Below are 12,557 nucleotides of genomic sequence, written 5' to 3' on the forward strand. Positions count from 1 at the left end.
CTTATATTTAGGTGTTTGACCCACTTTGAGTTTTTTGTAGGGTGTAAGATAGGAGTCCTCTTTCACTCTCTTGGCTATTGATATTCAGTTCTTCCATGCCTAATTATTAAAAAGACCATTTTATTCCAGTTCAGAGGATTTGGGGGCCTTGCCAAAAATCAGTTCACCATAGATTAGGTGGTCTATTTCTGCACTCTCCATTTGATTCCATTGGTTAATGCTTCTGTCATGGTACTTTGTGCCAGTACCATGCTATTTTGACCACTGCAGCTTTATAATAGGTTTTAAAGTCAGGGAGTGTTAATCCTCCCATTTCATTCTTTTTTTAGGATACTTTTAGCTATTTGGAGTCTCTTTTCCTTCCAGATGAATTTGGTACTTAGCTTTTCCAAATCTTCAAAGTAGGTTGTTGGAATTTTGACTGGAACTGTGTTGAATCTGTAGATCAATTTAGGAAGAATTGACATCTGAACTATATTTAGCCTCCCTATCCATGAGCATGGAATGTCTTTCTACCTATTTAGGTCTCCTTTGATTTCTTTTAGCAATGCTATATAGTTTTCCATGAGCAAGTCCTTTACATCCCTAGTTAAGTTCATACCTAAGTAATTGATTCTCTTAGTTGCTATTTTGAATGGAATTTTTTCCTTGCCCGACTTCTCAGCTAGGTCATTCATTGCTTGTGTATAGAAATGTTACTGATTTTTGCACATTAATTATATATCCTGCCACCTTGCTGAATTTGTTTATTAGCTCAAGTAACTTTGCTGTAGATTTCTCAGGATCTTCCAAGTATGGTATCATATTATCTGCAAATAATGAGAGTTTTACTTCTTCTTTTCCAATTTGGATGCCTTTTATTTCTTTGTCCTGCCTAATTGCTCTTGCTAAAACTTCTAGCACAATGTTGAATAATAGTGGTGGTAGTGGGCATCTTTGTCTTCTATCTGATCTTAGGGGGAAGCTTTCAGTCTCTCTCCATTGAGTATGATGCTGGCTGTCAGTTTTTCATATATTCCCTTTATCATGTTGAGGTAGTTATCTTTGATTCCTATCTTTAGGAGTGTTTTCATCAGAAAAGGATGCTGAATTTTGTTGAATGCTTTTTCAGCAACTATCGAGATGATCGTGTGATTTTTCCCTTTAGATATATTAATATGCTGGATTAACTAATTGATTTTCTTGTGTTGAACTATCCTTGCATTCCTGGTATAAACCCCACTTGGTCATGGTGTAGAATTCTTTTGATGTGCTGTTGAGTTCAGTTTGCTAATGTTTTATTAAGAATTTTTGCATCAATGTTCATTAGGGAGATTTACCTGCAGTTTTCCTTTCTTACAGCATCTTTACCCAGTTTTGGTATTAAAATAATATTAGCTTCATAAAATGAGTTAGGTAGAGTTCCTTTTTCCTCAATTTTTTTGAAAAGTTTGAGCAGGATTGGTGTTAGTTCTTTATGGAATGTTTGATAAAATTCCCTTATGAAACCATCTGGCCCTGGACTTTTCTTTCTAGGAAGATTTTTGATGACTGATTGGATTTCTTTACTTGTGATTGCTTTGTTGAGATTTTCTATTTCTTCCTGAGTCAGTGTAGCTTGTTTGTGTGTCTCCAGGAATTTGTTCACGTCATCTAATTTGTCTAGTTTCTTTGCATATAGCTGTTCATAGTATCCTCCTATAATTTCTTTTATTTCTTCAGGGTATGTGGTAGTGCACTCCTTCTCATTTCTGACTTTGTTTATTTGCATCCTCTCTCTTTTTTTCTTTGTCAGTCTTGCTAGTGACCCATCAATTTTATTGATTTTCTCTAAGAACCAACTTTTGATTTTATTGATTCTTTCTATTGTTCTTTGTTCTCCCATTCATTTATCTCTGCTTCAACTTTTGTTATTTCTCTTTTCCTATTTGCTTTGGAGTTAGTTTGCTGTACTTCCTCAAGTTCCTCCAGGTGTGCTGTTAAGTTCTCAATTTTTGCTCTTTCTTGTTTTTTAATATAGACATTTAGGGCAATAAATTTCCCTCTCAACACAGCCTTTGCCACATCCATAAGTTCTGATAAGTTGTATTCTCATTTTCATTTATCTCCAGATAAATACTGACTTCTCTAGCAATTTCTTCTTTGACCCACTGGTTAAGTGTGTTATTTAATCTCTTTATATTTGTGAATGTTTCGTCCTTTGGCGGTCATTGAGATCCAGCTTCATCCCATTGTGCTCAGAGAAAATGCTTTGAATAAAGTCGTTATTTTCATATTTATAAAGACAGCATTGGATCTATCCTGGAGAATGCTCCATGAGCACTACAGAAGAATGTATAATCTTGTGCTTTGGGGTGTAGTGACCTCTATATGTCTGTAAGTCTAATTCGTTGATCTGGTTATTTAACTTCTTTATTTCCTTGTTAATCTTCTGTCTTGTTATGTGTAGAGGAGAGTGGTGTATTGAAGTCTCCTACTATTATTGTTGAAACATCTATTGCTCCCTTCAGTTTTGCCAATGTCTGTCTCATGTACTTTGGAGCTCCTTGATTGGGAGCATAAACATTTATGATTGTTATATCTTGTTGGTGAATTGACCTCTTAATTAGTATATAGTATCCTTCTTTGTCTCTTATGATGTCCTTGCATTTAAAGTCTATTTTGTCCGATATTAGTATAGCTACTCCTGCTTTCTTTTGGTTTCAACTTGCATGGAAAATCTTTTTCCATCCTTTCACTTTCAATCTATTCATATCCTTGTGTCTAAGATGAGTCTTATGAATAGCATATGGCTGGATTATGTCTCTTAATCCATTCTGCCAATCTGTATCTTTTAATTGGTACATTTAGTCCATTAACATTCAAAGTTATCACTGAAAAGATGTTTCTTGATTCCACCATCTTATCTTTTTTATTTTATTTGTCATATCTATATATTCTTTTCCCTCTTTCTCTTTGTATTCTTTGAATTACCCTTAGTGATACTCTTCAATTCTGTGCCCTCCTCCAGACACCCCTCTCCTGTCTTCTCTTTTTTCAGCCAGCAGAACTCCTTTTAGTATTTCTTGTAGGGCTGATCTCTTGTTAACAAATTCTTCCAGGACTTCTTTGTCTGTGAAAACTTTAATCTCTCCCTCAATTTTGAAGGACAATTTGGCTGGGTACAGAATTCTTGGCTGGAAGTGTTTCTCTTTCAGGATCTTAAATATATCATACCACTGCCTTCTTGCCTCTGGGGTGCTAGTTGAGTAGTCTGAACTCAATCTTATTTGATTTCCCTTGTATGTAGTAGATTGTTTTTCTCTTGCCCCTTTCAAGATTTTGTGTTTCTCTTCAACATTTGACAGACTAATTTGTATGTGCCTTGGGGAAGACCTATTTGGATTTATTCTGTTTGGGGTTCACTGGACTTCTTTGACTTGTATATTTATGTCCTTTATGAGATCTGGGAAGTTTTCCCCCATTATATCCTCAACTACTCTTCCTAGCTCTTTACTCCTCTCTTCTCCTTCTGGAACCCCAATGATTCTTATATTTGTGTGCTTTGTTTTGTCTATCATCTCCCTGAGTTCCCATTCAATTTTTCCAATCTCTTTTGCCATTAGCTGTTTTGAGTCTTCAAAGTCAGTATCCCTCCTCTATGTCACCTATTCTTTCTTCTGTCTCTTCAAATCTGGTGTTGTGTGCCTCTAGTATGTTTTCTTTTTGGTCAGCAGAATCTTTAATCTCTGTGATAGTGGCTATTTTTCTATTTATTCTTTAAAATTCCTCTTTATGCTCTTCTACTGTCTTCTTAATCTCCTTTATGTCATTTGCTATCCCACTTATTAAGTAGAGTTGTATGAACATCTTTGATTAGTTGTACCAATGTCTATGTCTCCTCTGGTGTTTTAATTTGGTCATTAGACAGGGCTATAGCTGTCTGCATTGTGATATGCTTAGTGATCCTCTGCTGTCTTTGTGGCATGTAAATATTTTGATTGATTTACTTTGGGAGTTGATTTCTTTCAATAGTCTAAGGCCTTGTCTTTGTGGGATGGTTTTACAGCAGGCAGCAGGGCATGGGGTGGGCAGTGATTTGCTTCAGGGCAGGTATGGGCACAGGTTGGAGATGTTAAGCTGATGCTTGTAAACATGGGTGCCCAGTGGCCAGGGAGGATGTAGCTGTGCAGGCACACCAGTCTGGAGGGGGCTTAATCTGGTGTGCACTGGTCTAAGGCATGGGGCACATGTGTAGCACTGTGGCAGCAGGTTGGCGTTATGCCTTCGTGGATTGGGGGGCAGATGTGACCTGGCTGCACAGGTCAGCACTTTCTTAGAGCAGGGAAGTGTGGTTTAGGGCTGTGTACATGTGTGGTTCTAGGACTGCTGTAAAGTGTGGTTCCCAGAGCTGAATGATGTGATTGGGGGTCCGTGTGCACATGCATGGGCATGGGAGTGCTGCAAACTGAGGCACAGACCTCAGGTGGGGTGGAGTGAGGGCGGGGTCGTGTGGGGGCAGGGACAGGGGTAGCCTAGATGTGGAAGTTAGTGCCCACAGCCTTTATGCACTGGCAATAGCCTGCAGGGAACAGGGAGCTGGAGGTAGTGATCAGGAGGGGTGCAGGAGAGGTGGGTTGGGCTGCACTTGGAGTCGGGGTGGGGGGGAGGTATGTGCACTTGGGGGTCCTGCGGGGGGGGTGCATGGAGTGCAGAGAATGGGAGCAGGTGATGGGGTTCGGGTGTGTGGGGTGTGGGGTGAGTTGCTGGTTATGGGGCTGCGCTGGTGTGGGTAGTGCGCCCAAGGAATGTGGCCTGACTTATTTCCTAGTCCCGGGCTCCTGTCCCTGGCAGCTCCATACCTTTATGCCAGGATCCAGCTTTCTGCCTCTCAGTTCCTTGGCCTCTGCAACTAGGGCTGCTCCATGTGCTGCAGAAGGCTCTCCCAGGTCAGCCGCACTCCTGAATCGCCACCTCAATCACCCTCCTGTCCCTTCCCTAACTTTTCCATGGAGCAGGGCTAAGCTTGAGCTAATCTATTCAGCCATCTTCCCTTGAATTCTGCTAGGCTTTTGACTATGAATTCTAGGACATGAAAATCTGCTCAGCATTCCTTTAAGTTGGCAATTCTCAAGGAAAGTATGAAGTAAAATATCATCCTCTATGTCAGATTCTCCTATCTCTGGAAAAATTCAGTCAGTTAATGAACCCAAATGTTTGCCTTATTGCCAAATGCACATGTTCACTACACAGCTCTGTAATTCTGCAGAAAATATCAAAAGGTGGCAGGACCATATCACTATAAGTTCAAAATTATCTACCTAGCAATAAACATTGTCCACAAATGATTAAGTTCATATATCCCTAATAAAATTATTTCCTCAGAAACCCCAATATCCTTATCCAGTCTTCTCCATATTCATTTAGCCTTTATTCCTCCCTTCTTTCACCTGATCAGCTTACCTAATAACTCACTGAGAAAACAGAACCCTTCAGGCAAGAACTGAACATCTTTGAACAACCCCTCTCCCAAAAATATGCTCAGGGGTTTGCCCTCCCTTTTTGGCCACACTGTATTAGAAAAATATGTCACCCTCTTCTCAAAATCCAAACCCTAAATAAATATTTAGATTGCATCTTGTCACCTGTTTAAAAGAATTTGCACTGTAGATTACATCTTTCCAGCATCTTCAAATTCTACCTCTTCATTTGGTCATTTCTTCATAGTATGCTAACATGTTCTCTTTATCTTAAAAATTCTATTACCATGTGTGTAGAGATTTTGTGTAAACACAAGAATTTTGTGTATAATTTTTATTTAAAAGTTATTTCAAACTAACAGAACAGATGCAAAAATAATACAAATCCATACAGAGCACTCCAACACACCTCCCACCCATCTACCGATCCACCAACTTTTAATATTTTGTCACATTTGCCCTATTATTTTTTCTATCCATCTATCATCTATCAATCTATCTGTTAATTTTCTAAACATTTGTGGGTAGGTTGAATACATCATTATCCTTGAACACTTAATACTTCCACATATATTTCCTAAGAACAATAAGAAATTCAACATTGATATAAAGCTTTCATTCTTATATTAAATTTTTACATGGTCTTAATAACATCATTTTGGGCATTTTCTCCTCTATTATTAGGTCCAGTCAAGTATCATGTATTGTCTTTAGTTGTTCTTGTCTCTTTAGCCTTGTTTTTTTGTTTTGAATTGTGGAAATATATTAGAACATTAGCTTTCCAATCTCAACTGCCTCCAAGCATACAATTCAGTGGGATTAATCTCATTAGCAATATTGTTATCCAGTCAGCACCATTCACTATTAGAACTTTCCAATCACCCCAAACAATCCTTATACACAATAGTCATTAAACTCTATCCCTCCTTATCTCCCCTCTTGCCCCAGGTAACCTGTGTTATACATGATTAAATGCAAAATTTTATCACTCTGAGATAAATACCCAGGAGTACTAAGTCTTATGCTAGTTACTTATAAAGAAACTGCCAAACTGATTTCCAAAATGGCTATACAATTTCACATTGCTACCAGCAATATGAAAGTGATCCAGTTTCTCTGCAGAAACCCTAGCATTTTGTGTTATTATTAAATATATTAGTCATTCTAATAGATATGTTGACTATATTCGTGTGATTTTAATTTGCATTTCATTAATGACTAACATTTGCTAATCAGTCACCTGTATAATCTCTTCTCTAAAATGTCTGTTACTGTCTTTTGTCCATTTCATGATTGGATTGTTTACATTTTCTTACTGTTCAATTTTGAGGGTTTTCAAATATTCCAGATACAAGTTCTGGTCAGATATGTGGTTCCCAAATATGTTCTCCCAATATGTAACTTGTGTTTTTGTCCTTTTAACGTAAGAATCTTTTGTAGAGCGAATTCTTTTATTTTGTTGAAATTCAAACTACCAATCTATTCTTGATAGCACTTTTAGGTTCAAGTCTAAAACTCTGACTAACACTAGATCTGGAAGAATATTACTAATATTTTTCCTAAATTTTTAAAAATTTTGCATTTTATATTTAAGTCCATGATTCATTTTTAGATGACTTATTCATGAAGTGTGAGTTATAGGTCAAAGTTAATTTTATTTTCTCAATTGCTCCAGACTATCCTAATTCCACTAAAGTGTTTCTGCCATTTGTCAAAAATCACTTAGGCATATTTGTGTGGGTATATTTCTGGGTTCTCCACTATGTTCCACTAATTAATGTGTCTATCCCTATATCAACACACAAAAGTCTTGATTAGCTATATAATAATTGTTGAAATCAAGGAGATGAGTTACTCTAATTTATTCTTCACTTTCAAAATAGTCTACATTATTCTAGTTGGTTTTTCATTCCATATACATTTTTAAATATTCTTGTGTTCAGCTTCCCAAGAAATCTTGGCATTTTGATGGGAATTGTTCAAAACTTGAGGAGAATTGATACGTTTACTATGTTGATTCTTCTATTCTGAAGTTATTGATACTTAGATGAATTCATACCCACTACAAAAGATATATTTTAAAGAACATCAACCAGAATATATCAATTTATTTCTTAATGCCAGTCAGTGGCTTCTCTTTATACTTATTTATAAAACCAAATATCAATGAGGAACATGTCCTTGGTCATCTCCTTCACCTTTACCACATAACACTCTTTCCCTCAATCAGAGTGTATCAACCATATTTGTCCTCTTCTAGATCTTCCAACAACTCAGATTCTCCCTTCCTCAGACTGCCCCATGCTTAATCACCTATAACTGGAACAGTTTCATCTCCCTTCTACTGGTTGCTGGCTGGTTCTCATGCTTTAAAGATTGTCAGCTCTTAAAACCTCAGAAAGATCATCCGTGATCATTCAACCTAAGACCGGTCCCCCCAATGATTTTTCCTTTATATTCCATATCTCAATTTGTCAGTGAAGACATTTATTTGCAGTGACATGTTTCATATTATTATTCTGTACTAAACATTAAGCTTCATTAAAGCTGTAATTATATCTCCTTTGCCCAATTCACTATTAAAAAGAACAGAGACTAAGAATAAGAAGCTAGAACAATGTATTAATTTCCCACCTCCGTGTGATTGCTGAAACTGAGAAATTGTTTAATAAGAGTTTTAATAGAACATGGCCCTATGAAGTACATTAAAATAGAGATTTACAAAAATTTTTTCTACTTCAGCACTTCTTATCATTATTCCATGTATCCCAAAAAACAAATAAAAATGCCAGTCTCCCGTCCTTTTTACATCCTTTTAATTTTCATGTATTCACTATGTCTTATATGAACCTGAAAGAAAATTTGTTGTAGGCACCAAAACACTGCTTTGAGAAACAGACGCTCAAAGGTATGTAAGATTTAGACTCTAGGATTCTGATTTAGGGAATAAATAGAAGCTGAAAGATGTGTCTTTCTGTGCATTTCCCAGTGCTCATTTCCCAGAAATATAATGTAGGTACCCTATGAGGAAAAATCTGATGAGATTTTCCTCTTTTTTTCTGAAAATGTGTTCAATCACCTACTTAACTTTCCATGCCATATTCTAGCAGTTTTGCTTTTAATCCTTTTCAAGAATGTGAAAAATGTGATAGAGACCAGTTTCTAAATTCTCACACAATCTCTCCAGCATTTGAACTTATTTTATCAAGAATTCTTAAACCCCATATTAAAACAAAAAAAAAACTATTACCTGTGTATTTGCTTCCCTACTGACCATATGTTTATGTGCAGTTTTTTACGACATGTTTTTCTGATATTAAGTAACGTTTTAAGGGTGAGATTGTACCCTGAAATTTTACGTTTTCCATGCTGTCCATATTCTTATCAAGATTAAAGTTGTAGTGAAAAGTCCCTGCTTAAATGACTGACCATGGTTATGTTGAGCTGACTTGGAAGCAAGAAAGTATCCAAACCTAGAAACTCAGGAAAGGCCTGACTTCTACCCTCACAGGATTGAAACGCACACTTGTGTGGGAGCATAGGGGCGGAGCTGTTCCCTGAGTCTTTGTGAAACTCTAAAGCATGAACCTGCTTGCATGACCTGGGTCAGTTAATGTTTAAGCTAACCACTCGAGAAAGAAAAATACATAGATGATCAATGTACGCAAGAAAGCAGACCTCTCCCTGTGTAAAATGTTAATCTATACCCTACTTCACCTTCTGAGAATCATGTTTACAGTTAACCTATAATGTTCATCTTGAGACCCCTCTGCTGACTTTGTCTTGGGCCCCTATAACTGGCCCTGTTGACTTCTGCCTATTTGCAGAATATTTTCACACTGAGCTCTGTATCAGCCTCCATAAGAGCAACTTGACTCCTAGATTAATTTCTTTCTTCACTCCTGTAAGTAAATCCCTATAATAGAGGTTCATGTCTCAGTCCATGTCTGGTGATCCCTTTGGCCTCTTGGAAAAGCCCCTTCAGGCTGGAACAATTGGCAGGCCAACCAGGACCATTTCTGATAGCATGAACTCAGGAAAGGGAGATTCCCCAGATGGGATACCAAGGTGGCCTGTGACATCTATTTGGGGTTGGGTGGCTTCCCTCCTAGACTAATGGGGTCTGCTGAGAGGAGATGCCTATAATCCCCAGATGGACTAATAGTCCTCCTGCAATAGCCATAGGACAGTTAGGATTACATAAGGAAAAGAAATGCCACCAGGCTGCTGCAACAGTAGCCTGGCCACTGCTGAAAGCAGTCATTCACTGCCTAGAAGAGGAATTTAAGTTAGAAGGAGATATGCAGATAGCTCAGGTGGAATTGAAGGATGCCTTAAATATGAGATTGAAGCAAGTGGATGAGGACTCGGAAACTTTGACATGCCATTATGCTAGAATAAAGGAGCAAAGATTGCATAAATTCCAAGTAAGGGATATCCTTACTTAACCTGAATGGGACCCCAAGGTATGGGACCCCATGGATTCTCTGATGAGGAAGACCCACAATCAGACCATGAAGAGGAAGTCAGGACGTGCAAATTAGTTTAAACTTTGATCCGTGAAATTAAATCTGAAACTGTTGTATTCCCAGAGAGGGGTCAGTGAGGACACCCAGACAGAACAAAAGATATATGTTACCTCATGAGATTTTACCACCTCTGAATTAAGAGAAATCGGTCTTCAATATAAGCAAAAGCCCAAAGAAACTTTAGCGAATTGGTTATTGCAATTATGGGACACAGGTGCCGATGTTACATTGCTCTCAAGGGCATGAGTTAAGTAAACTCTCTTTCCTCACTGCTCACCCCTTGCTGCATCAGCACATGCATGCACTGTCCCTCAATTAAAGCACACTCACTGCCTGATTGGCTTGTACTCCTATTTAAGGAAGTGTGGCCCATTGAAGGGGATTTACCACACCTGGCCCCCCAGTGGAGATCTACTGATGAGCTTCAAGATATGCTATAGGAACTAGGCATGAACAGGCTCTGTTACAGCCTGGGATATGTGCCAAAGGGACACAATGGCCCAAACTGGTTGACATGCCATCAGATATGGGTGGATCTAGTGACCATAGGGACTAAGATCAAGGATGTTGATGGGCAGCCAGTTGCAGTGCTAATCGAATTATGGCGTAAGCTACCCAAGGAACAAGATCATTAATCTTCAGACCAGGCACTAAAGGAGGATAATGATGTCTGCTGGAAGGCTCAGCCAATGCCCAGTGAGGAGCACTCTGCTTCCCTGGCTGAAGAGGTCTGGGAAGATCCCTTTCCTCCTGATTAGGAGGCAGATCAACATCCCCAAGTTAGAGCAGTTTTGTGGGACACTGGGGATCAGAACCACATATAGAGCTGACCATCATTTGGTCCCCAACAAATGAACATATGGTTTTAGCATTAATGGACACTGGAGGAGAATGTACCTTAATATATGGGAACCAGCCATGGACCAGAGGTTCCACATTGACTACAGCAGGCTATGGGGGCCAGGGATAAAGCCACACAATGTTAGCTGTTAATGCAGATTGCTGAGGATGAGCAATAAATCAAGACAAATTACAGAGGCCTGGGTGCTCTGTCAAATTTTGGGATGTTGTCTGGTTGTGTAAGACTAAAACTATTCCTTCTGTGGTTGTTGGACAGTACAAAATTATCCCACCCCCTATACTCCCAAACAACTAATGACATTCCTGGGATGGTTAGAATACTGGATACCATTCATACTGCACTTAGTACAAATCATAAGGCCTCTGTACACATTAGTTCAAAAGGGGAAGAATTGGGGATAAGGTATCCCCCAGCAGGCTGCGTTTGAAAGATCTAAATGGGCTATAGCACAAGCACACAGAGGGGTAGATCAAGACGTACCTTGGGAATTGGACATAGCCAGTACTTATATTGGCTTTAGTGGGGCTTGTGGCAATGGCAAGAGACAAAATGTGGACCTATTGCATTCTGGTCAGAACTGTAGAAAGGAGCAGAGTCAAGATATAGTCCTTTGGAAAAACAATTGTCTGCAGTCTACAACACCTTGCTGCAAGTAGAAGGACTAACTCAAAAGTGTCCAGTGACTCTGCAACCCACCATCCCCAAACAGGGATGGGTGTGTGACAAAACCAATAACTCCTGTTCCAGGAGTGGTCAGTTTAGCATGCTTACAAAGAGAAAACTCTATCTCTTATAATGTAGTATTTTCAATAACAGCACTTAATAACATTAAGTGTAGAGATGTATGACATCTTAGGTCCTATTATGTGGAAGAGTAGTGCTGTCCTATTCCAGCCAACACCCCCACCCCCCCCCCCGTAAAGTGGCTGTTCCCATGGCCATGGTTGATGGAAGTGGGAGCATACCTGACTTTACCTGGTACACTGCTGGGTCAGCACATGGACAGCCTGACACTTGGACAGCTGTGTCTGTCCAGCTAGCACTGACACCATCAGGTGGGACACTGGGAATATGTAAAGCAACCAGTGGGGGGAAGTAAGAGTGGTGTAGATAATCATCATTCATGAACCCAGGATGTACTGAACATTTGTCCTGACTACTGGACCATATACCAAGGCCTGACTGTATGAATGGGTACATGAAAATAAGAGTAGTGGGTGGTGGTTGGTCACCCCCTATGGGGAAGAGATGTGTAAAGACATCTGGACTGTTTGCCATAAATGCAGAGTAACTGTTTTCCATGTTTCTGCCCACAATGCTGATTCATTACCAGGCAATGTTGTGGCAGATGCTTTGGCAGAGATCTGCAGCCTAGCACCTGCAGCACATGAGGCTGCTGGGTGGCTGCACTGGAAACAAGCCATGAAGGATATCAAACTATGTAGTGACTGACACAGCTGTTTCAACACCTATAACATGACAGCAGCTAAAGGAAGTAGTAGATGCCTACCTTTCGTGCTTGCTGTGATGGCCCTGGATGCTTCCACATCAACTTGGCCACACTGACCATGAGCAGCTTCCAGTAACCTGGTGCCAGGTAGGTTATATAGGACCTTTATCTCTGTCTGAAGGCACAAAATATGCCTTCATAGCTGTAGATAGGGCCACAGGACCGTTGTTGGCCTTCCCACTAGGAAAGGCTAATCAAAGGGTCATGATACGAAGCCT

The sequence above is a fragment of the Tamandua tetradactyla genome, chromosome 12 (genome assembly GCF_023851605.1).
Source record: "Tamandua tetradactyla isolate mTamTet1 chromosome 12, mTamTet1.pri, whole genome shotgun sequence".
NCBI classification, from domain to species: domain Eukaryota; kingdom Metazoa; phylum Chordata; class Mammalia; order Pilosa; family Myrmecophagidae; genus Tamandua; species Tamandua tetradactyla.